This window comes from Aphelocoma coerulescens, chromosome 5 (assembly GCF_041296385.1).
Source record: "Aphelocoma coerulescens isolate FSJ_1873_10779 chromosome 5, UR_Acoe_1.0, whole genome shotgun sequence".
In the NCBI taxonomy this organism is placed as follows: Eukaryota; Metazoa; Chordata; class Aves; order Passeriformes; family Corvidae; genus Aphelocoma; species Aphelocoma coerulescens.
In genome coordinates this window covers 47,399,998-47,424,657 of record NC_091019.1, presented here as the reverse complement: position 1 = coordinate 47,424,657, position 24,660 = coordinate 47,399,998, and the positions used below count along the sequence as shown (strand labels likewise).

Below are 24,660 nucleotides of genomic sequence, written 5' to 3'. Positions count from 1 at the left end.
AGGGCTCTGCTAAGACCATACATCTCTGCTAAAATCAGTGCCACTGTAAATTCTTTAGATATAACAAGTGTTATGAGAGCTTCCCCACAATGTGATCAAACTGTGCAGGTATGCTTTTGATCTCTGCTTGGTTTGAAATTACAGGACAGCTTCAGTTCCTTTGGCTGTTCTGTGTCCCAGGCTTGCAGGGACCAGCCTATGTGTCACAGCACAGTTAAAACATCTCAAAGAGCAGTTGATTTCCTGATTAGTCACGTATGTGTCCAGAGATGGACAGCATCAGATGAACTGATCTCCCATAAAGGTCAAGGCAGCTTAGCTAAGAGAGGTCAGTTCTCCGGTAGATTAGGCATCAACACCAGATGGCATCTCAGTAACAGAGCAGTCAGAGGCAATGTACATGAGGGTTCCCATGACAGTGATGCTCTCGGTAGTGGGGGGCTATTGAGAGGGCAAGGGAGTTAAGGAAATGCAGAGCAGGTGTTTTGAGTGTGATCTATTTTCACCAGGTGATTCAGTTGCCAAGAGACTCAGATGTTAAAGAGTGGTGACGGAGGCTTCAGCCCTGTCCTCTGTCCCTCTGCAAAGCTGCTACAGGTCTGGCAGAGGCTGGGGGACTGCTGGGGAAAAGGGTGAGCTGTGCTCTGCTGAGATTGACAGTCCAGCTGCATCCACAGAATAAAACTAGCTTGTCTCACGTGTCTGAACAACCCAAACCTGAACTAATGGAGCAAACAGGTGTGAAAGGACAAGGGTTTTGCCAGAGCCAGTAGCTCCTTGTCTGCTGGATAAAAGGAAAAGCAGGTCAGTAGAAATCAACACATCCCTCATCAGATGCCAGGGAAAAGAGTCACTCTTCAGTGAGCAAAGGCACTTGATGTTAACCTGTTAATTCCTGGATCATTCTCAAATCAAACAGCATGGGAGCAGGACCCAGGAAGCTTCTTCTGCTAGACCTGAAACCCAGCTCATGTGCCTCCCGATATCTTTCTCCAGGGAAGAAGTAAGGGGGAAGAAAATACAAGGATGGATGGCTAGGCTATACTTTTTCTGCATTTGAATTTTTTCGTAGTTAGCAGCTTTAATCCCCATGCTCCAGCCCATCTCTTGCTTTACAGGAAAGTTTCAAGGTGGCTCTTGAGCCTCCCACCTGCCAGTGTGCTAAGAAATGCTCTTTAACCCACATGGTCCCTTTTCCCTTCCTTCATCTTAGATTTTCTCTCTTCCTGCCCATATTTTCTCTTATGGGTGCTGCTCTACTTCTATTTCTTTCCAATTTAAAATAACTTAAATTATTAAAAGCTTTGATGCCAGTGGCATCACCTTGTTTCTAGTGGGTGACCTGCTGCATCCTGCATTCCCTTCTGGCAGGGAAGGGAAAATGGGTAAAGGGACTGTCATTCCCCTTTACTTAGCAGAAGGCCCTTGTGCATGCAGAATTTCTTCATAATCTACTTCAGAACTTAATTTCTCTTTGTTGACTGGATAATTGAAGTAGCACTGTTGCAAAGTAATGAAGTAATGGTAATCTTTGAGAAAACATGTACCAATTCTAGCAGTAGCTAAAGCTCTTCTGGAATGCCCTGCAGTCTCATTTAAATTTCATCAGTGATGATAATTTTTGCACCTTACAGGAATCTGAAGCTGCAATATTTCCCTAGACATTTTCTATTTTGTATGGTAGGAGTTTGACTCTTATACCTGGATTTCTACCATTGCATAAAAAAAAGTGTATTATCTTTAAAACTCAATTTTATGGATGAAAATGTTGTGGATAGTTTCATTTCTCAAACTTCATTAAATCATTAAATCTTCATTAAAACTTCATTAAATCACCCCTCAAAAAAAAAAAATCTTTATTTTCTATATTCCAACATTATGATGCTAGTCCTCACTTAAATTAGCATAAATTGGGAAAATGCCAACTCAAATTGTTAAACAAGTTTTGGAGGCAACTGGTCTCTATGCTTAACATCATAACCACCTAGAGTCCCCATGCAAAGTCTAGAAAGACATATAATACAGCCAAATTTGCTAGAGTCACACCAAGCCTGTCACCTACCTGAAATGAAAGTGTAAAATATGTTCTTGTGCCATTTTTAATCTACTTGCTTAGTAATCATCGGGAAGTAAATATTCCTCACTGTCTTTCCCTGAAAAGTTTACGAACTTAACAGTCCCTATATATTCCTTTAGTTTTTTGTTTCAAATGCCTTCAACACAAAATATCACAGTTCTGTTTGGCAAATGCAATATTTTGTATTTTTTTTATTATAAGTGGAGCTGGCTTTGCAATGTGTTTAATAAAGTCCATTTCCACACTGACTGTGTACAACCAAAAGGGGAGATGTTTAGAAAGAGGAAAACACTATGGTGAATATACAGAAATAATCTCCAAGTTGTATGCTGCATCTGCCAGTACAGTTTACTTTAAAGTAATTTTCAAGTCAACACTTGTACAAAACAGTGAACAAATGGTAAAAATGGTGAAAATACAACTGCTGTTAAAAAATAACTGCTAGAATCACTAAGGCAATGAACTATGGCTGTGGCATGTTTTGTGCTCTCTGTCTTCTGTGATAAATGATGGGACTGTTGAGCACTATAAGGACAAAGTAATTTTTAATTCCTGTGATGAGGTAAAATGGTGGGAACAGTGAAGATCCTCCAACATAATTTTCTACTCTGTTTTCTCCCACAGAAATTTGAATACAAAGGCTGCCTTTATCAACTGCATGTTTTTTTTCCCCTCAGCTTCTCATACTTTATAATTTGGCTATGAATTTTAAAGAATGGAGCAGAGATTAGAAATTAGCACCCTTTGTGTCCTATTGAAAGCATAACACCTCCTTCTCCTTAGACACTGCAAAATTCCTTGCCAATAAGGTTGACTGAACAAGTCTTCATTAAACTGCATGTTGCTGGGCTGGAGAATTTATTTGTCTCCATCAGCCATTCAGACCATGACCTGGACAAATCAACCGTGATGCCTCAGATGTGAAAAGCCTTTGTTTGGCTTCTCACGTTCCTAACACAATTAGTAGCTCTGGAACTCATCCCTTTGGCCAAGGTAGAGTCATGCTGTCCCTTGCTGTAACTACTGGTCCTGAGGTAAGTCACTCAGAGCATTCCTCAAGTGATTCAGTAGAATGGGATTTTAACCATGTAACTCCAATCCCATGGAAATGAGTGGCAGATGAGGATAAAGCTGGTTAGACCCAGTTAGCATAGTCATTCTGTACTGGCCATGCTGGCAATCTAATAGGAGAAGTAACTGGACAAAATTTCCTCTAAATTGGTGTAAAGAAACTGACTTACGCAATATGTCTGTCATTAAGGTGACTGAGGCTTTTCTCAGCTTCAAAACACTGTGGTCCAGGTGTTTAGCACCTCTTTTTTCAACCAGGAGTAAGTTACAGTAGATGTGACTTTTGCGTAACATGGCAGAATACACGAGCCTTTCATTAAAAATCACCTTCCACTTGAAGATAAAGTTATTATAAATGATACAAATAAAGGAGACAGCTTTTTGTAATAGTTATTAAAGGCTTAGGAGCTGTTTCACAAATACATAACTCCTTGAGCATGTCAGAGTTTGCTTTGCTCCAGAAGAATTAAAGGCCAGAGTTTTAAGCCGTATTTCCCCCTCATAAATCCTGAGGATCATGCATTTACTTTGGCACTGGTTTTGCTGCTTCTTCAGATTAGGTCTCTGTTCTCTTCACTGCACTGGAGAAGTGGTAGGATTTCCACTCATTATGGTCAGGATTTCAGATTTCTTGCCTCAGGCACTGGCTGAAGCCTTTCTCTCTTCTGTGCCTGAAAGTCACAAGGCAGTGGAAGAATGCAGCAGGTGACCAACCCAAGGGTCAGCAGGTGAACCAGGGTGTTCTCTTTGTCTATGCGTATAATTATCTATATTTCTGTATATGTGTGGATGTGCATGTATATATACTCTTATTTGTAAATTCTTGCAGGACAAACAAAAATCTCAGTTGTGTTTTTTTGTTGGAAGGGATGGGTGAACATCAGACCAACCCAAAAAGTGTCTCTTCAGTCAGACAGGTCTTAACAGTGCCCTGCGTTCCCCCTGGCTTCCTTACCCACCCCATTCCTCTCTATGCACACAGATCCTGGTCTCCTCAGCCCACAGCACAGATTACTTCGCAGCAGTAGGAGAAATGTTTTCTGTTAGCTGGAATCCAACCAGGATGTGAGGAAAACAGCATTCTCAGACACTTCTGAACCAGCCTTGTCTTTGGGGCACAGAGCTCCTGCCTCCAGCTCGGAGTCAGAGAAGGGCTTGGTCACTTGTGATAGGGGATGCATCTGAAGGGATCAATTTCAAATGGATTTAAATGGCAGACATGGTTAGAACACCCTTAGGGGTGAAGGAGGCATCTGAGAGTTCTCAGCATGAGAATTGGACCAGTGGGACAGTGGTCTGTGACCTGTGAACTTCTCTACACAGTTTTCTTCTCACAGACCTTAAAAGCTTATTGGCAAAATGCTGCTTCAGGCATGTGGAAATATGTAACAAGCAGAAACTCGTCAGAGACCATGTCTCATAGATTTCCCAGGTATCAGTGGGTTTGGCTCTTCATATTTTCAGTCATGAGAAGCTGTATTTAGCTCTGACTTGTGCCTGGATTATGCCATGTGTTATATAGCTGAGGAGTATCTGCCTTTCAGTTAATCTTTTCTCCTTATGCATTTTGATGCCTTTCATTCTCTATGTGGTTATTTTTGCTTTGATTATATCCTGGCCTAAACAATCTTGTCCTGTCAGGATGATACTCCAGAAACCCCTTCTGGACTACTGAGCTTTAATTTTGCCATCTTTTCCTCCCAAGGAAAGGATCCTGGAATAGCAACTGACCAGAATTCAGTGGTTGCAAGATAAATGATAAACACAAGCCAAAGGCTGCTGACCAAGGATTGTGTTCAGCCTGGTCTTGGTTCCTTCTTTCTCAATGTCTGTAGGATGAATACAGGCCAGCAGTGACAAGATACTGCTCAAGAGCAAGTCCTTATCTGTTATCTGTGCTTCAAATGCCTCAGGAAACAGAGTTGAAACAGACTTTCATACAGCTTTCATATTTTGTAAGGATTAATAGGAATAAAAGAAATATGAATGTGAGGTGTGATGAAAATTAGACCTGCTCAGGGGTAGCTGGGAGAATTTAGAGACTCCCCAGCGATTTGCTCTGCAATGACCCATTAGGCTGCCAAACAGGCCCCAGCAATAAAAGGTCCTTTGGTTAGCTATCTACAGCACTATCTGCCAGAGAGGTGTCAAACATCCAAGGGACAATCTTGGAAGTGGTGAATTAGACACACAATATTTATCAGCTGGTTTTAGTTTTTCTGTAGGGGTTGTTGGAAAGGTATTGTGACCACACTGGATTTTGACTGAGCTTCCATCAAGGTCCAAGGTGGAGTTTTGACAGACTGGACCCAAACTGGCAATAGCAGGGTGGGCAGGATCCTTCTCTAAGATGAGAGACATGAAACTCTGGTTGAGCTCTTGTGTAAAGAAGAACAGAGTCGAACTTAAGTTTCCCACAGCCAAGCAGAGGCCAAGTTACCAGCTTAACAGGCATTTTGGAATGAGTTTATCCTTTACATTTTTCACAGACTTTTGAGAGTTTTTGAGACATTCAGCTTAGAGATAATAACAGCTCTATAGTGCATGTATTTTTTGGAAAGCAGATTTTATTTCTTTCCCCACAAATCTGATTCTATCTGTAATTTGAGTTAATTAATGTGCCCATTTTAAAAGATTTTTTTTGTATTAGACAAAAGGTCAAGGGACTACCACCTCGTGAGGAAAAAGCTGTTTCCTGAGAAACAAGCTTGCTTCACTATGTCTATGACATCCCTGCACCCCATGCAGTGCTCTGTCGTCGTGGCCAGATTAATTATGGACCCTAACTGGGAACAAGAAACAAAAGACAGAGTCTAGGGAAAGATGACTTCATCTCCCTGCTCATCTTACATTACTGTGCCACACAAAAAGATTGAGGCAACAGACAGAACAGCAAACAAAACTGTCTACATAGAGTTTTCCCTCAGCTAAGAGGAAGGATAAAATGAGAAAAGGAACACTGTTCACCTGGAAAGTCACAAGAGCAGCTCTCAGTTTTCATCCTTTCCAGCCAGCATGTTTGTTTAAGCCCACACCTTTAAAAGTTTTTGTTCAAGCAGTTTGTCCCTGGGCTAATTTCTCCATCTCGTTCTGCTTTAGCCTCAACTTGCTATAAGCCTGGGAATTTTTAGCCTCTGTGAAGGAAGCTTTTTCCTACACTGATAGAGAACGCCCTGTCTGCTACATGCAGTTGTTACAACAAGGTGTGGGAGGGAAGTGAGGCATGGCAGTGTTGCATAAAGGACAGCTTCACGGTTGGCAGACTGGGGGGCGATTACAAAACCAATGTTCAGCTCTGCCATTAATTATCTAATTTCAGATGACTGGTACAGGCTCAAATTTGCAAAGGCCTAGACAGAGAGGCTGGCACAAGTAAGGAAAGCATGTGGCCATTCCTAATTTACTAGTTGTTTTGTTTTTTTTCTGAGGAAAGACATCTAACCACTGATTCTGACTCCTTGCCTATCAACACAAACATATCCCTCTAGTAAGGGGCAGAGGTGAGGTCAAGGAAAGAAAACAATACAGGCTGAAGCAGGACATTTGGAAATACCTAGAGGTGTATTTGGCAAGTGACACACCCTGTGTTGGTGGAGCTGGCTGTTTGGTAGGTAAATTGGGTCTCCTTCTCCCTCTTTTTATGGCAATAACTGGCAAGAACTTCCTGGATCATTAAGTCTAATTCCTGCTATCAGAAATAGACATATCTTGTTATTGCTGTCATAAATTTGTCTTGCTTGGTGTTTAAAAACAGGTGGTTTATTCCTTTCATTTTCCATCTGTAAGACTGCACTGGAATCTCGTATCCTTCCAATGATCAGAAACCACCCTCGAATTTCTGTCCCTTGGTTTGAGAGAGACTCCTGTCTGTGAATGAGAAACATAGGAAAATGTTTCCGAGGAGATTAGAAATGACTGGAGTTCTTTAAAAATGTGGTATGTGCTTTGCATTTAAAAGTTATCTCTATATTTACCCAGCCTGGAGTAAATCCAAAACAGAGAGGACAAGAGGAAATCCCAATCCTGAAGCAGTTGGTGACCGAAGAGTTAATGGGACACAGTGGTTCCGCTGCTACACGAGGAGCAGCTTGCTGCATTTCTGCGAGGTGATCAGCTGAAATGTTTGGCAGTTTGGTTTAGTTTCGCCGAAAAAAAATGCAGCTTTTTTTTTACGGAGGAGGAAAACCCAAAACTTTGGGGGTTTTGTTCGGCGAAGTTCCGCTCCCGTTTCGCCGGCTGCTCCCTGCCTGCCTGTCCATCTCCCACCTCCTGCTTGCCTGGGTGTGCCAGATCTGCCCACAACCTGCACATTCCCCACCTCCCCGCCCTGCCCAGCCGAGAGGGGCGGGCTGGCCGGCGCGGGAGCCGGGCTGAGCTCCGGCGGGCTGGGCAGCCGCGGGACCACGGGCACGGCCGGCGTCCAGCCAGCCCCGCCGAGCGCCGAGCGGGAGGGACCTGAGCCCCGGGCGAGCGCAACCAGGACAGAACCCGTCCATCTCGGCCGCCTGGGGGTAGGGTTTTTTTTTGCATCGGTGGGAGGAGGAGGAGCGCATAAACTTCTTTCAGAAGCAAGGTACTGCAGCAGCGGGGCAGGTGCGCGCCTGGGCAGGCGGAGGGATGGCTGATACTACAGAGAAAGGAGATTGGGAGAAACATCTCCAACACGTGAAGTCCAAGGGAACCTCCAACACGATATCATTGACTTGGGAAAGTTTTATTTACAGGCAGAGTTTGATGCTGTGAGCGCTTCTGGTAGGATGGGGCAGAGAGTAGACGTTTCGTCCCCTCAGAACAAGTGATTAAAAAGGGAATTGTAAGTTGTATGTTTGCAACTAAATCGGCATTTGATGTCCTCCTGTGCTTTATTCATAGCGCCCACTGCACTGGTACGAACGCGCCGTGTTGTAGAGCCGAGGAGGATGTGGGGGAGGAGGGTGGTTTGGTTCGTGAACTTTCGTGGGAGGTTATTTCTCCTCTGATCAGACGGAGGAAAAGTTGGCTGTTTTTCTGTAGTAGAAGATGAAACATACGAAAAGAGTTATATTAATCTTCTCCAAATATTGCTGAAAGGATAATGGAAATCTGTGTCTGTGCCCGCTGAGGTGTTCAAGAAAGGGAAGGTTTGGAAGCAGGTTTTGCTGTGAGATTAACAGCTCTGAGCTGCTCTGTATAGAATTTCAGTGGGTGAGTGAGCAATTCAGATTCGTCAAGGCTGCTTTGTTAGGGGACTTGAGTGCCTCGGTATTTGTTGAAAGCACAAGCAGTGCGTTGCCCTTGTGTATGCAGGAATAAGCAGCTGGATTTACACGAAAGTGTACATTGGGAACCGAGTTTTGAAGTGCAAAAAAGCAAAATTCAGCTAAGTTGTGCTCTATAAGAAAGGATAATCTGATGGAAAAAAGATTATTTCCTCTGTTATTTTCAGCATCATTTAGTACTGCAATATCAATATGTGTAGGATCATGTATGTCTGAGTACTTTGAGGGCAGGTTGTGTGAGGACATCCTTGCAGATACGTTTATATTTGACCTGAGTATCAGTCTGGCTTTCTTTGTAACTTGAATTTTTAATTCTTTACTGCCAGTTCCAAGATGCTCAAATTGACATCAACACCTAATTTAGTTTTATTAATATCTTTCTGTGAGGGAGCAGCACTAAAATTCATTCAGCTGTTTTGAAATTCATCACACAACAGGGGAGTGAGATGGAGGTGCTTAAATAACCATTGCTATATTTTTTCCCATGCATATTAAAAGTTCAAAAAGCTTTAAAGTGATAGCTGGAGCTTCTGCATATCACAAACTGTAGCACAACCCTGACTTATTCCTGTGAGAACTAGAATAATCTCACCTGCCTAAAGCACTCCTGTGACTTCACTGAGCAGAGTTTTTCATAAATCAGGTCAGTGGTTAATTGCCTCTGCATGGTTTTTAATCTCAGTTTCTCCATGTTGCCTACCAACTACCACAAATAACTTATTAGATCACAGCAATTTTTCTTCTATAATTTTCTGTGTAGGTGCTTACAGACTGATTGTTCCTGAATCTCCCGCAGAGCCGATTAAATAGGTTGAGCTTTTGTCTTTTGCTGTGTGGTAGAGTTTCTATTCCTTCATATTGCTGTGAATCTTTTCTGAACAGTCCTCAGTTTTTCTGTGTTCCTGAATTCTGGACAGAACGCCGGGTTCCACCAGGAATCAGACCCATACTACCTACACAAGTGAAATTATTTCCCTTCTCCTTCCTAAATACTAATATTACATTGGTTCCTTTAATCTCCAGATCACATCAGAGGTGATAATCATCCAAATCTTTTCCAGAATCACTGCTTCCAAAGGTGCCATCCATCCCATAATGTTGTCTACTTCCCTCTGACACTCCTTACCTGAGTGAAATGCATCATTATCCCTAAGTACATACTACTGAACATACCATTTATGGTAAAACACCTTTACAGTTAACAGTAAATGAGGTGTACAAAATTATTTCCATCTAAAAGTGTCTCCTACTGGCTCAATGTAGCAAGAGAGGTTCCCTTTTGCCACTTCAGCAGAATTGCTGCTTGCAGGATACAGGAGTTCTGCTTTACATATCTTTTATCTGGTGCATCGTGCAAGTGCAGACATCTGAGGAATATATTCACTCAGCAGTGAAATCTGCTTGGCATCTGGCCATCCAGGGGTAGGCAGGGCGATACCCCCTTTCCAGGTGGTCCGTTGTTTGGAAATGAATGAAGTAATGTAAATGAAAAGAATCAACCTGAACTTTCTCCTTCCTAAATTTAAGCTGAACTCCAGAGCTCTACCAAAGCTGGAAGCTGTTCACTTGAGCTTATTGTCTGTTTTGCAGCTGCCTCAGCATGTACAGGTTCCAGCTGGGACCAACAGAGAATCACTGAAATGTTGTCAGGAATGCTGATCCAGGAGTCTCTCTGTCCTGACCTGAAGTTAATATATTCTCATGTGAGCTCCTCTTCTCAAGAAATTTTCAGCCTGCTTTGCAGGCCAAAAAGACAATGAAGAACACTCAGACTTTGGTGTACTTATATAAACTTACAGTTAACAAATTGTTGGAGTGGACAGCTGCTGCAGGCAGGATCCTTGTTCTTCCAACCAAATCAAAAGTAAAGCTGCTCTTGGCTTAAAAGGGAATTGCTTTGTCTGCTTGACGTTGTTTCCTCAATTTCTGTACCCAAGCATTACAGCGAATAAGAAGGGAAATAAGAAGGTACGAAGAGAAATAAGAAGATAATAATTGATCTTTTTTCTTTTTCCATCAAAGACCATTGAGAAAAAAGTCTTGCCTATCACAAAAGCAACCAGAACTTTTCAGTTTGGACAGTGAGACTCAGGTGTGGGTTATTAAAGCCTCCATACTCTAGAGCTACGTGTACATACAGAGACTCAATGCTGAGAGCCAAAAGTTGGTGAAAGCATACAGGATTCCAATAGCTGCCCTCCTTTTAAACTCTACCCTGTGTTTACAGAGGATAATGCTCCCAATGATGTGTGTATTTATTCTTTGTGTTGGGAAAGTGTTGCCACTTCCATTGAACAACTTTCTAATGGTTCCCTACGTAGAATGCTGTGCTGGAGAAGGAGAAAAAATACATAGAATAAGTCCTTGCTTTATGTTAAAGTTGCAAACCTTCCACTCAACATCCTTGATCAGCCAGAGTTTCCGGTGAAATGACTATAGCCAGGGACCTCCCGTGGTTTCCCCACTATTTCTGGTGGACCCCGAAGGATGCCAGTTCGCGGCACGCAATGCTTTTAACGTGTTTGGTGCGTGTTATTTCGATCTAGTTCAAATTCCGTCATTACCGCCCAGGCTTGTCCGTGCAAGCCAGTGCTGCGGAGGAGCCCGTCGCGACCGCCGGCCCGCAGCGAGCGCCGCTCGGCCCCGCGCTGCCCCGCCCGGCTGCGGGGACCCCTCGGCGCCGGCAGCGCCGCCCAGCCCCGGGCTCTGCGCGCACGGCCCGCGGCCGGGGAGGGGCAGCGCGGCGGGGAGGGCAGCCCGCTCACCCCGCTGCTATGGCAACGGGCCGGGAATGCCTCTGGCTCAGCCATCCCGGGCCCCGCTCCGGAGCGCCTGCTCTGCAGACAGCTCCATTGTCTGCCGGACAGTTGCCTTTCCATCGGCTTCCAGCGAAATAGCCTCTTCCCGGAGACAAAAGGCTCGGCACAAAGAGACTGAACAGACCTAAAAGTTTAAAGGGGAAAAAGATCCCCTTAATTTATGTTTTAACTGTAGGGAAGAGAGGAGAAAAATAATTCTGGCTTCTCCTAAGGGATAGTTCGTGAAGGAGGAGAGGGGTCATAACTAGGTTTTGTTGGTATTTGATAATTGCTTCCTGATGCATCCTGAAACTATTTGCAAGGAGACTGGCTCGCCCACAGGACTGTGGCATGGTTTTTATCCTTGCACAGTCGGGCTGCTGCCATCTGACAACTGTTCAGATCGTGTAATGAGAGATCTGAGTTTCAGTTTGCTTCACGGGTGAACCAATTTTCAGAGCTGACCCCAGAAAACAGTTTTGTTCAGATCCAGCTCAGAGAGCTCAAGTGCAGATTTGCCAAGTGTCAATAGATACCTTGTTTTCTAGAGCTTCCCCCTTATGTTGTGTTGTGGTGATGATGGAGAAATTTAGGGGGGAGGATACTGCTGAGTTAGTAAATACAGGATTTAATCTTGTAAGCTGTCAGCATTTCTAGAGCATTAAAATTCTGGTTCAAATAAACACACTCCCAGTGCATTCTCTTTTCTTGTCTCAAGCAGAAACATGCTTTCATTAAGCCAATGTGAAGGCAGAATTCTTCTTCATGACTTCAAGTGCTCATATGTGTGTTTCTGAACAAAGGCTACAAGAAATGCCATTCCACGTGAGAAGTTAAATTCAAACCTTTCCATAGGGTGCATATCCTTGTCCACATGACTGGCCTTTTTGTTTCCACCATTTGACCTTGATGTGACCTAGATGAGCGGGACAAATCTGCAAACTGGAGAGATGGAGTGCAAAAGATCAGAATACATTACATTCCTAAATGCCTTTAGATATTTCTTCTAGACTTAGTAACCTAGTGGAAGTCCGCTGGTGGTACTTTCTCATCTGAGAGCTATTTCTGACACTTTATATAAGTATTTTATCCACCATATCCAAATAGATCAGTGGACAAAAAACATTTCTCCCACCCCCATTTTCATAACATACTGAAACAATTTCGCAGCATTATCTCATGAAGAAAAAAAAATCTCTTCCTAGGACATGATCAGCTTAGTTCTTGAAATGTTAGAATAGACTGCTAACAAGTGAACTGAGCAGTAATTCTTGTCCATAGCAATGTTGTTCTTCTTAGGTAACTCCTGTCAAATTTCCTCCACCAATCAGTGCCACTATGTGAGATACTGCTTTTGGCTATTTTAATTACTCATTACCTGTTGCCCATTTATCTGTTGAATGTTCATTGATCTTTTTGTAGAAATACATTAAAATATATATTTTACAATCTGAGTGCCTTTTGTTTAAGCTCAATAAAGTCCTTATCTTATTATCCCATGTTCCTCATTTCTCTAATCGCTGTTGTTTCCTTTGAGCAGACCTCAGTTCTTTCAGGACTCTTCTGCAAAATCTCACATGGCCCTTCAGAAAGCTGAGCTTTGTTTACAGGGCACAGCAGCTGTGGGGGCCCTGTTGTTTTCCTTCACATTGGTCACATTCTGTGCTCAGCTCTTGTCTCTCCGCCACCATCAAACCAGCTATGTAGTTTGGTGATAGAGGCAGTAAGGCTTCCTATCACACTGTCCACCCCTTTTTTTTTTCCTCCCTAATCTTGTCCTGTACTCTGAAGAGATCTGTTAGGTCCCTTCCACATTTCAAGAATGCAGAAGTTTTTCCATTTAGCTTTCTGTGGTGTATTTTGTAGAGGGATTGTCCTGACACTGTCAGAGCTCCACCCTGTCCAGCCGTTGTACTCTGCCTAATTCGTACTTCTAGTACCTCAGGACAGAAATTTTCAGGATTCCCTGTTCCTCCCCACTCTGCATTCCCATCAGAGAAATGGTGAACATCATTTGGGGATGAAATAGGACACACAGCTAAGACTAGGTGATGATGAGGGTTGCTAAAACTTAACAATGAGAAATCGGTGCATCTGAGAAGTTATTCAGGACAAGCGTATAGAAATTTGGACCTTGTATACTCTGTGGTTTGCCCCCAGCCAGAATTGTAGCTTGGACTGAAGATGCCTGTTAAAGATGGAAGGATGCGAAGTTACAATCAGCACAGAGGACAGAAGTATAGGTTTCTTCTTCACTTCTCACCACAGTGCTGTGATAACATAATGAGTTACATCTTTCCATTCTTCATGTGCAGATCTCTTTTGCTCAAACTCTCACCCTTAACAGAGGCCCACGCCTTTCTGTTCACTGTAATCACACCAGCATGGTCCAGGGGAGGAAGGAAGAAATTGCTTGTTGGATCATTTCTGTTTGGCTGCTTCTGTGCAGTGACCCTGAATAATCCCACGTACCATGGCGGCTACACACACACATACAAAAAGGAAAAACAAAACTCCAAATGACATAAGATAGGCAACAGCCCAGTATTTGGTTCTGTTGATTTCCTGCAATTGTGAATAGCTGCACAACAGCTGGGGTTTTATGGTGGGAGCCTGGACTGGTAGTGCTAGTAGGGGAGTCTCAGGCCTGGAACAGATGAGAGTGGAAAAGGGGGAATGGCCTCATCAATCAGAGCAGTATATCGTAAAATGAGCCATTCTGTCATAGCAGCCTCCCAGGCTCGTCAACAGCTGCCTTGATGTTGGAGATGACATGCTGATAACACCAGGGGATGATAACAAGACTCTCAGACTTGGGCAAGGGCTGTATAGCAGGACCATTAATTAAAATTTCTTTGGATGAACAAGCTGACAAGTTTTCTGTCTTCCACCCTGTTTGGGAGTCCTTTTCTTATATGTATACAGCGGGTGAGCTGGGTCAACTCCGGTAATTTCCAAAGTTGGCTGAAGTTGTTGATGGTACAGTTGTGCTCATCAGACTGGCAGGGCAGACACGAACTCTGACTGTACAGCCATGCTTTTCTTAACACTCTCCAAGACAACCCCTGCAGCATTACTTTTTTGTGGGTGGGCAAAAACTGAGATCAGTGTCACTGTAAAGGAGACTGAAGTTTGGTTACCAGTAGTGGGAATATTTCTTCTTACTGTGTCCTGTCTAAGTTGTCTTGCTCAACATATATCCAAAACATCTTTAAAGGCCTCAAGAGTTGAAAACCGGCAATGCAGCACCCTGACTCCACCCTGCAACCACCTTAGCAACAGCCCAGTATGAATTTTGAAGACAATAACAGAACAATAACCAAGTAAAGTGGTGCCTATCTGACTGTAACAAGCATATTTCAGGATCTGTTGCTGCAAGCATTTGCTTTCCAAGGTCTTGATAAGCCTTTTTCACTTGCCTCCAATATTTTTTGGTGGAATCCTCCCTGCCTGTAAATAATGGGGGCAGTACCCCGTTTCTCAACCTGTAGGAGGAACAAACACGAAGCAAGAGCCCAGCATTTCTCCTTGCAGTTCACAGCCAGTCCGGTATGTAAGCATTGAGCCTTAGCTGTTTACTCCAGTTCCTCCACCTTTCTCTTTGTTCTCATCCAGATATACATGCTTGCAACAGCCAGTGCACAAAGAGCTGCCTTGACACACATGAGTTAAGTTTTGCTCAGCCAAGGGCCACAGCTTCTACTGTCTCCAATTATTTTATTCCCTACAGGAGCTTCCTTGCTTATCTCCTTTATCCTGTATGGTTCCTAGAAAGCCCACAAGCTTTCACATGACTTATGATAGCCTATTTATCAAACACACCTGACAACAGCCATTAACACTTCCCATTACATCAGTATTTTTGCTTTGCTACAGATAGAAAACTTGTGGAGCAGAGGCCATAAACTGCTAGCTGAAGGTCACTTAGACAATCACATGGTTCAGATTAGCACCTAAGACTTTTGCAGCCCATTCCTGTGTCATATGCTTTGCATCATCCTGCTTCTCAGGCACCTTTAATTAACATTTTTTGTTGAGGTTGTGGCTGTTGAGCTGGCAGGTGCATCTTCGGAGATAGCTATGGGAGTCAGGCATTGCACATAGATCAGGCTGTCCTTTCTGTTTTCTCATACTAGTTCCGGCCAGTTGCCTTCAGTCCTTTGTGTTATGTGTCAAAAATCCCTCCAAAATTAAAAAAACAAACAAACAAACAAAAAAAACAACAAAAACAAACAAACCAAATTCAGACACACGTGGCTTTGTTACAGCTCTTCTCACCTTTGCACTGAGCACCTCACCTGCTAGCTCATAAAACTTCCCTGTAGCCTGGAGCTCACATATGCTTTGAGTCAAGAAGAACTGGCCAAACTGGCTACTCTCCTTGTTACTCTCCTGCAGTTACATGGTCTTCTCTGCATTTTAAACAGGAAACGTTTGCATTACAAGCTACAGGGGTGAAAAGTATTAGCATTAGGCAAAAGTTGAGCACTGCTATCTTCCATAATTTATAGCTATGTATCAAGTGTGTTGACTATGAAACACATTTGTCTTTACAGTTCACCAGGTAACTAAATTATTAAAATATATAACTGAAATTGAAGTTTCCATAGGATCTTACATTAGAAATTCCTAAATGGGTCTTTGGGTTTTTTTAAATATCGCCAGTGACATAACTTGTAAATCATTTTGATACTGCTCAGGGTAAAGGTAGTGTATCAATATGAGACTACCTTGTGACCGGATGACCTGAGATATGTGGACATATCTGGCAGACAGGATGTGAGCTGCTGACTTGATATGATATAAAACTTGATCCTGGGAAATGCCTTGGGCACAGGAATGAGGAAGTTAGTGCTACTATTTTTAAATGCTGTGAGGAGCCAGAACTGTTTGCAGTAGTGCGTTTTGAAGATGTAAAATATCCTGTCTCTTTCTAAATGATGTGCAATGTTTATTTTTGTAAGCAGTGGATTGAGCACTGGTACAGGCTTATGCAATATCCCTGTGTACTGACTTGGGCTTTTTTGCTAAAGAGTCAGCACAAGACTGAGCAGATAGTTAGGGTGACACTGGCTTCAGCCATGCATGAACTGCCCACCTAGGAATCAGAGAACCAGTTATTTTGCATTGACTACCAAGTTGTCATCAGCTGATGTTACCATTTGTGGTCATTACCAGTACAGTTTCTGAACTGATGGACTGACAATAGCAAACCCAGAATGTTTCAGCCACTCAGCACACATGGTGGTCTCCTGCTCTGGATTCTCCTGTGGCTATGGGAACATTTCTCACATTTATTCAGCAGGGCCAGACCCCACACCTCTGCAGTACTGCAACGGCCATTTGAATCCGTAACTAAATGCATGGGACCACAGTGTGTTGCTTTGCAGTCAAAGGTTATGCTGCTCAGTGGGACCTCAGATACTGAGTGGATCCAGTAGCTGGCACATTTCCACCTGCAGTCTGGCACTGCAAATGTCAGGCTTATTCCATGTGGTATTACCTCAAGCACTCAAGACAAAACTAACAAGGTCTGCAAACCTCTGTATTTTGTTACTGGTCCACCATATATTGCTTGAAAAATTATGGCATAATGAAGTAACATATTGTCTGTGTGTGAGGCATTTATGTAATTTCCTTTTGCAAAATAGAGCTTGTTCAATGGATGGTAGCATCAGCTCCTCCAAGATGGAGTGGGATTGTCTTTGCATTTATAGGGCTGACTACAGATTTATTCTGCTAGCTGAATATCAACTTCATGAAGCATCCTGGGCTTGCAGAAGCATTTCTCTTTCTTTATTCAGTCTCATTTCTTCATGAGGTCAATAGTCTCATCTCAGTGGCAGTTCCACTGTTGAAGGATATGCTGTATGTATTGTGTATTAAAATCAGAGAGGGAGGCAGACATCTGTGGAGAGAAGCAAAGTACAAACTACTCTGAGGAAAACTGACTTCATTTATCTTTGCCAGAGTACTTTTAAAGGAACCACTTTTGAAAAATGTCATGCACTTGTTCTTCTCATTTGCTCCTTGTTCTCCTTGTGGATGAAAGATGAAGTAGCGTGATTCATTCTTCTGCAGAGAATCTGTCATTCTCTCATTGATCTCTCTGCTGGAACAGGTTCAGCTTTGTGTTTTCTGGCTCTGCTCTGTCCCTTCACACACAGGCTTTGCCTTACCTACCCAAACTGGGAGTGTAAGTACTCCCATGGCAGTAATAATGACTTAAGTCTAGGGTGTAGTCACTGTGTTGGTAACGTCTGGGCTGAGCACACCTTGCTGAGAACACAGTTAGATGACGTAGTGGTAAAAATATGTCAGTCTTATCTATGCCATGTCTTCAGGGGTAGAAACGAAGGTGCTTTGTAATGAATCATGTAGGTATGCTTGCTTGCTGAGACGTTTACTTTATGAATATACCTGTTTGTTTAATAGAAGCAAGTTCTCAGGTAGAAGAAGGAGGTTTTAATCTTTCTCCACCACTTACGTGAGATCTGTTCACAACTTGGCTCTGATTATAAACAAATGGTATTATGTCACATGTATCATGTGAATTCTTTGAACAGGCATAGTCTTGTCTAAATCCTGTAAAGATCTGGAACATTTCCTCCAATTATATCAGTGTTAATGTACCACCTTCTGGCCAGCTAATGGAAAAACATGAACTGATCTTCAGGATCTTTCTAGATCTGTGAGTCTCAAAATCTAAATCAAAAAAGCCTTTTTTTCTGTAGTAGTTGTGGGACCCAGTCACTACCATTGCATTACACAAGAGAAGAACTCCACTCTTTTAAGTATCTTAAGAGAACAAAAAGTGTTTACTTCAATTTCTTTTTAGAGTAGCCATCTTTACTGGAAAAAAAAAAAAAAAAAGCTGTGTTTAAGTGATAAACAGTGCTTTTACTTAGAAAACATTTACTATGAAATGTTTTCCAGCTACGACTAGAATAATTTTATTACTTTTAAAAGTTACTGCCTCTACCATGTAATTCTTGCCTGACGTGAAGATCTAAGAGTTTCTCCAAGACACTAACAACCTTGTCCATTACTTGCATGAGCTATGTCTAATTTGGAGTCTACTGTTCAAATGATAAATTGGTATTAATTGGAGACACAGGCACACAGGCACTTGCATTTCAAAGCTATATATCTCTCGTTGCTGCAATGTTCTGGTGATTTCTGGATAGGTTGTATGCTTGTTCTTGACTGCAGTTCTGTCTAGGAATATTAGTACACTAACTTCTAAGTGATTACAGGCTAAAAACTAAGCAGTAAATCTGGAAAGAACATTTTCTGAATATGGATATCTGCTGCACAAATCTAATTTATCCGATCTGTGCACAATGTGTTACAGATGCCTGGTTTTGTCTTAAGACTAGCTAGATCCATTCTGATTTCTTAGGGCACTGCACAGCACACGCTGCAGAACACGTAAGGAACTTTTACAAACCTGTAGTTGCAGCCAAGATCTGTAAAAGGAAAAGGGGAGTTCACTGTACATAGACTATGGATTGCTGAAATATTTTTTCAGTTATTCCATACCACATCTGACATGTTGGTGGTATGGAATTTTTTTTATGAACCATAGTTTTAACTACTCGATAAACATAACACAATAAAAATACTGAGTATTTTTAAATTAAATCATGCAGGAAAGTTCTGTGTTGTAAACTAATTTTATCTTGAACATTTTCTTTATTCAAGGAAGAGTGAAAGGGTTGTGATTGAATTAATTAGTTTCTCCAGTTGAATAAAGATAAACAGAGAAGAGGAAATTGATTGATAGCTTCCTACATAGCTGGTTGCATTGAGACTTACAGCTGCAACTACCACTGTTCTGGTAGTCTGATACCAGTGTCTTAATGGTTTGGAAGATACTCTTTTCCTTCTCCAAGCAGCAAGTGGTGGCATGAGTGGAGGAGACACGAGACAAATAATTCTGGGCAATGAAGCGCTGCAAGCACAAATGCCTGAAATACAGTAGTCCTACCTTCCCAAAAACACAGACTTCTGTGTAGATAGAGAACTGTAAGAAAAAGTCAAAATATCAATGGAATAAGTCAAAAAAGCTTCTGGGGTCCTTTAAGATCGTACGTAGAGGACTGTCCTTTTCAACAGTTTTTCTTGCAGTGTGAGGGCTGCCGCAACCTAGCTGTGAGGGCTTAGTCATTATTTTCTTGTATTTCATCTTCAGTTTAGTACCTGCATGATGGCTTACATTTAAAATGAAATACAGCAGTTCATATAGAGACTTATGGGGATAAATTAATTGAAGCTAGATGAAATTCATTGTGTTTTAAATAGATCTGGAAGCTCAGTGATATACCTTCTTTGTAGCTTCAGATGATTTAAATTCTTTTGACAGTTAATCTTCTAGGACTTGTGATGAATTTTGAATAGTTAACCAAGCAACAGGCATTGTATTTAAGTAGTTCCTAACCCACTGCTGGGAACAGTCTATGTAGTACTACTGCAGTATGGATTTGAAATTCAACTACACTAGGTTTAAGCAGGCCAGTGATTTACATGGCCTAAATTTAGACAATCATGTTCAAAGAGATGTTGTGATTTGTCAGAGTATTATGAATTGAGAAGTTACCTAAGGATGAATCCATTCAACATGACTGTGAGAAGTCATTTGAATAAGAGAGGGAACCGCAGAGATAAGATCTGTGACTTCAGTCTTTCATCTTGCACCTTCTCCTGCTGGTTACTTAGTCTGTGGTGATTTTGAAATGTCTCTTAGCTGTGCCATAAAATGTAACTTTTGTACTAACAGTTCAACATGCTGGAGAATTAAATTGCTGTTAAATTTTTGTATGCGGTGTTTTCAGTAGCAAGATTAAAAGGCATGGACTGTGTGAGCAGTCACCTCTTCTACATGCCAGAACTTCCAGAGACGCTCAAAAGTCTGAGGAATGCTTACAAATCTATCTTGCAACCTGATGGGTGTTGGTGGTCAAGAGGTTTAGGGGTTTCCAGCCACCCTCCTAATCTTACTGAAAAGAGGCAAGGTGGATGAATCTTCTTCTGTCTCCAAAATCGGTTCTGAAGCTCATGGGAAGAAAGTGTCCTGCAAGCTTGTGAGAGGGCATTTCTAGGTATTTCCTTAATGTTACCACACACTAACTGATAACAAAGGTACCTAGGAAGCATGCAGAGGTAATAACTGCTATCCTCACAGGGATTTCTTCTGTGCAAAATAAGCAGGTGGTACCCTCCTGTTGACAAGAAGTCTTCTGTGCTTTGAGCTGTATATTCTTGCAACTGGTTTCCGTGGCACTTTTCTACTGTATGTTTATGCTGGTGACTGCAGCAGTAACAGATTTGACCTTCTACCATTAACAGAGCTGTGATAAAAGGAAAGCTGACAAAACCAGGCCTGGCTTCATAGCTTGTAATAAACTTGAAAGTCTTTTCTAGTGTGTAGGTGCAACTGAACTATTCATTGAGTTAGTTTATAGGTTTATATCCACCTCTGTGACACTTACCCACTTACACTGTGTTCTGTGAGAGTCCTGGAAATGTGCTGGATACTGAGGTACAGAGGGACAGTGTTCCACATGTAACACTTTTACAGTCAGAAATTAGAAAAAAGTGGGAAGAGAACCAGAAGCTGTGATGTGATGTGATAGTGATGAAGTGTTTTCCCAGAGCCACATGATAGGTTGGTGTCAAGGCTGGAAATAGGAGTCCAGTTGTATCACTTCAGAGTGATGGCCCATTCACTTTAAATATCTTTTAAATTGCTCCATCTGTCTTGGTAAGATCAGAATCATGACAGACCGTCCCAAAAAAATGTGCACAGACACAGTTGTATTGACCTGGATATGGGAAAGAAATGCAAGAAAATGACCAGATAGAGATGTCATGGAAACTATGTGGAAGTACGGCCTTTGTAACGGAGACATAACTGTGCAACAGCCTGGTCCTTGATTTCTTCCAGGTTCTGTCTATCTCCATTTTCTGCTTTTCTATAATTGCTTATACAGAGAAACCACAGGTTTTGTTGCTGGCATCCTCATGACCTGGCTTATCTTTAAAGACCAGGTCTGTATGCAAGTGTCTGGTGGACTTTATGTAATGAGTCCTAGAAGAGATCCAGCTATGCCAACAGAAATCTTAGCAGTGCTTGCTTTGTCTGAGGGACTGCTGTAGGCTACATCAGGGAAGTGAGCACCCCTTTGGAAGGTGTGACATATTAAGGCTATTAAAGTTCAAAGAGCTATCTGAATTATACATAAATTGATATATTCAGGTAACAGAAACAGTCACGTCATGAAGCTCTGAGCTAATTTCTCTCAAGAGGCAAAATAGATGAGTACTCAGAAATGTGAAAATTCAGACATTTGCTCATATCCATTTCTGAAAGTTATCTACCTTTTTTGAAAGGTGTGTAATACCCTCAGATCTTCTTCCTACTTCCATGGCACAGTTTTGATCACAAACACTTTGCAATATCAATGTCCTTTAGCAGTTGGATGGCTGCCTTTCCCCCAGGCACAAGTAACATGATACTGCCTGGTGGTTTTGGCCAAAGTAGTCATGGTTTAGCCAAATAGAAAAACAAAAAGATTATACATTAAAGAGAACCGAAGCTTTCTTTCCTTGTCATGTCAGTCACAAGAGGCCAATCACAATGAGAGGTTCTACACCTATTGCAAAAATGATGTCTTCCAGTTTATCATACTGAAATGATTAACCATTTTGCTACTGAACACTTACAAAGACAACAAAATTTTAAGAGGCTTGTGGAGGAAAAATAAAGTTATGATGCAAGTTGGCCTTTTATTGTTGACTGGGGACCTAATTGTCCAAATTATTTAATGGCCTGGTAATGCAGGTCAGACAGTGTGCAGTAAGGTGCAGCCAGTGCTGGTTGCTGGCACCACGTAGATAAGGGAATGAATGCAGAGATGCAGAGTTGTGTGGGCAGCTTGAGGCTGCTCCCTCCACAGCTCACATTGCAGGTGTCTCTGGGAAAGGAGACCAAGCTGCTGCCCTTTCACCTCCTTTGTAAATCTGCTCCTGTGTTTTGTTGCTGGCTGGAGCTACCTGTCAGGTTGGAATCTGGCAAGGTCACACAATTAAAAGATATTTTAATTTTGCTAAGTAAACACTTATCAAAGTCATTTGCTTAGGAAAACTAAGTCAGGAAGTCAAGAAGGAAAAAACAAGTGCTTTCTTTTGATCAGTTATGCCTTTTTTATGCAGATCTAGTCTTTATACGCCCGGAGTCACTCTAGATTGAGGACTGTTCTCACCCCATCAGCTGTCCCCTAAGAATCATAGAATCCTTAAGGCTGGAAAAGACCTCTCAGAGCATTGATTCCAACCGTTAACCTAACGCTACCAAGACCACTACTAACCCATGTCCCTAAGTGCCACATCTACATATTTTGATTGTTCTGTAGGAAGGAATTTTGAGAGCAGGTATGAAAGCAAGAAATTCGTCTAGGAACTTGTTTCCTAAGTGTCACCTCCCAGACCTACAAGAGTGCTGCCAAACTGAAGGACTTGTGCATTTTAAACTTAAGCACCCATGTTCAGGAACTCATCAAAAGTCAAGAAGGGAAAAATCTGAAGTAATCATCTAAACCATCCTCTAACATTATCAAGTTTTTTTTTACCGTGCTGTATTTGCAGCAGAGGTGCCAGTATTTCTCTTGGGATTCACTATTTCATCTAGATCTCAGTAACTTTCTTTGGCTGCTTAGCTCATTAGCATATTGGTATTTTTATCTTCCTGGCTTAGTCATTCTCTTACAGACAAAGCTAAAAACCTGTTTTTTCTAGAACCACCTCTGTATTTTTCAAACATTTGTAAACCCAACCATATGGTGCTTTGGCAGCAGTAGAATGTACTTTTGATCTTAGTTTGGGAAAGAAAGAATATTTCATTTCCCAGGTTTGACACTTCCACATATCAAATCAGATAACAGTTTACAGATTTTTTCCTAGAAAATAAAATTACGCAATTATTACATATGAAACCATATATATTCTTACATATATGAAACCAGAATCTGTTAATGATTCTGCTGTGTTTCTGGGCGTCTGGATCAAAGAAAGCAATACACATTACAAAACTTGTTCAGCTTAGAAAGAAATTTTTCAGGTGATTTCTGTGTGGTTTTCACATGAACTGTCAAGGAGGCATTCTCATCTGCCTGTCAAATTTACCAGAGGTTTTAATACTTTATTTGTGGAATCACATTTGGTTTCTGCAGTTCAAAGATTAAGACACAGGAAGGGAGAAAATTATAAATGCTGGCAGAGAAGAGGTGGTCTACTCTTAAGCAACCCAGATCTTATAAACACTGGAATTTTAGAAGTCTTAAAAGAAACAGGCAGTGTTTTCCCGGAAATACCATAAAGCCTTTGCTTCAAGGGGCTACACACTGAATGACCAAAGTCCTGGAAAGATGTGGGACAGCATAGACGACATATTGGTGTGGACTGAGCATCAGAACAATATCAGATTATTCTTGGTGGGTTCTTTATTACTTTCTCACTCAGGGTGTGGTTGTGGATAATAGTCAGTTGGGTTGTTGTTTTTTTCCCCACCAAATCTGTTTATATCCTTGTGGCAGTACTTAGCAGATAAAGAATCCAGCGCTGCACCTGGTGGTGTGACAGTAGTAGGGGCTACAGACAGGCACTGTGCAAAGCTGGGAGTGAGATGGCAGGATAGAGAAGAAAACCTGAGAAACTCACACAATGGCACTTCTTTCCAAATACACTTTGCAATGCATGGATAGTCTGTAAAAGCTATCTGTTCTTGTTATTGCTTTGTATTACTGTGGCTTGAAAAGCAAATTGGTGTCATTAACCTTCATATATAATTCTAAATTGTAATAACCCTTTGAACTTGGATCATATGTTTTGTCCTTAGATCAGAAGATTGGGTAAACTTACATATTGCTGGAATGAGATGCCCAGAATATCAAGTTAGCCAAGACATTATAATGAGCTCATGGCAGCACTTTGGCTAGCATGAATATTCCCTATTTCATATTCTGAATGGTAACTGAAATAAAAATTCAAATTGTCTGTTATGGTTGAGGCAGAATGGAAATCAAGCTCATCTTTTTTGGGAACTGGTGGCAATTTAAATAATGACTTAAAATAGTTTGTTGTTGTTGTAAATATTGCTCAAATCACAGGTGCACAGCTATACCACAGTGCTACGTTTTACACTTACTACTCGCTTGTACTGAAGAACAGTGACTTATGTAAAACATGGCATGTCTGGGAGAAGCAAAAAGCACAAATGCCAGCACTGCTGTATCATGTAGAGCAAACCTGCGGTGCAGCTACAGATTATAATTTCATGCTGGCTGCTCATTTTTAGGAGCACTCTGATTCATTAGCTCAGTGGGAAGAAAATGGGAGGAAAATCATTAAATTTCTGAGCACTGAGGATTTGTGCTCATTTTGGAAAACACCTTATTAC

At 41.8% G+C, this 24,660-nt stretch overlaps 1 protein-coding gene and 1 long non-coding RNA gene across 3 annotated transcripts in view; both read left to right on the top strand.

Moving 5' to 3' along the window:
• The window catches only part of STON2 (stonin 2), a 75,191-nt gene that overhangs the window by 36,756 nt on the left and 13,775 nt on the right, over positions 1 to 24,660 (top strand). The gene's annotated exons all lie outside the window — the stretch shown is intronic.
• LOC138111744 (uncharacterized) lies at positions 559 to 7,989 on the top strand. The gene is made up of 2 exons (XR_011151433.1): positions 559 to 804; positions 7,127 to 7,989. It is a non-coding gene; the product is annotated as an uncharacterized lncRNA (long non-coding RNA).